Raw genomic sequence first — 1,950 nt, forward strand, 5'->3', positions numbered from 1 at the left:
AGATGCAATGGATTGATAAACATGCGTTACCAATTCCTACTTTTATTATTTCTGTAAGCAAAAGGATGTCACTACTCGTTAAAAATATTTGTGTACATGAAACATTTCGTGATTTACATTCCGTCAAAATTTATATCATTTTCATTTGCATATTTGCGTAGTTTGTTATGCTTTGGACACAGCAGGCTTTTATATCAAATTATTTCAGAAAGAATATTGTGACATTTGCAATTTTCATCAAATGTCTTGGAATCTGCGTCTTGTTATTAAATAAATAAAAATATCATATGGAACGCTAGCTATGATTTGAATAATGTGATTTATTGAATTAAACTCGATATGATCTGGAATATGATAACAACAATATTTAAAATAAGAAAATGATATTTTGTTGACTATATCGAGCAATGCCTCATCTTAGTAAACAGCTTTACTTTTTTCCAGATATTTATGTCCTCCGTTAACGTATTAAAATTTTAAATCAAAAGGGTAAATTTCACCCACTTATAATTCAAGCATATTTTTCTCTTTTCCTTGAGGGTCATTTTCCCTTTTTAATGTGCCAAATGTTGTTTCTTGACAACATACTTCGAAAATATATTCACATTTTTTTCAAAAAGAGCTACATACCCACTTCGACCAATGTATCAACAATACTTACATGGATTAAACCAGACAAATGTGCCCATAGGACACGGATGTCTCCATTCTCCCCTCTCTACTTATGTTCAGCAGGTCAGTATGACAGAAGGGCAAAGAAAATTCTTTTTTCGCTTATAGCTATCCACATTGTAAAGCTGATTAGAAATTGGTTATTATTCAGAAAGGGAATACGCATTTAAATAAAAAATGATAAAGTAAAAATAGATATAATTTTAAAGAACCCTCTATCTCCAGTTTTGCAAGTTTTAATTCATATCTCTAATACCGATAATTGTGAAAAGTAAGAAGGTCTGCAACCATCAGGTTAGGAAAGTGTGTAATTGGCATGCAAGTGTAATGTGCTTAAAAAGACTTATTATTTTTGTTGATTTTGTTGTTTATAAGTGTAAACTAAAAACTTGCACAATAACACTGAAACAGTTCTAGCATTAAATCAAGGTTCACTAAATAAAATAGATATCATCAACTCAAAGATTTACTTCTTAATTCATTACAATTGGCAACATTCTTTTTCGCACAAAGTCTTTTAAGTGCAGGCGAGGTTTTAAAGAGTACTGATTTAAATATACGCGATTTAATGAAAATTGTACACAGAACTTTTTAATAAAACAAAGACAACTTTATTCCATTTATACTAGAATCAAATTTACATAATGCATATCAAATATTTATTATAATAAAGAATTGCCTATTTTGAAATGAAGCAATGTTCTAAAAAGGAGCAAGTAAATATATAACTTTTATCTAAATTTCTATTTGTGTTTGAGAAGAAAAGGACGAAATTTAACAAAATTAAGGTTATATTACTTTCATTCGGCTGCAAAGCAGCCGGGTCTTTTATGAAGAATGATTTACTGCGGAATGATACAATTAATTTTGCGAATATTAAACATTATTGAAAAGTACATAAAAACAACCACATGCATATGCTAAACATTTTGGTACCAATTTTCTGTTTTTCAATTTATTGCAAAAACATTTGTTATTTACATTTTTGTCCATTCGACGAATAATATTTTCTTATTTCAGTAAACAAATAATGAAATGCTCATCTGGTTGATTTCCTATAATGAGGTAGCTTTTTTCGGACTTCATAATATGAAACCAGTTTAAAAGGCACAAGAAATGATGATGTCTCTAATTCAGCTAAAAACACGTTGTCCGTCTATTTAAAGGGGAACTGTTTTGTATTTGACATAACTGCATCAGCGTAGGGAAGTATATTGCAGATCATCGTAATTTCAATTGCTTTACTTATTGTTTTCCCTCGCAATTATCAGGACAGAC

Source organism: Ruditapes philippinarum, unplaced genomic scaffold (genome assembly GCF_026571515.1).
Source record: "Ruditapes philippinarum isolate M1 unplaced genomic scaffold, ASM2657151v2 ctg2049_1_1_1_1, whole genome shotgun sequence".
NCBI lineage: Eukaryota > Metazoa > Mollusca > Bivalvia > Venerida > Veneridae > Ruditapes > Ruditapes philippinarum.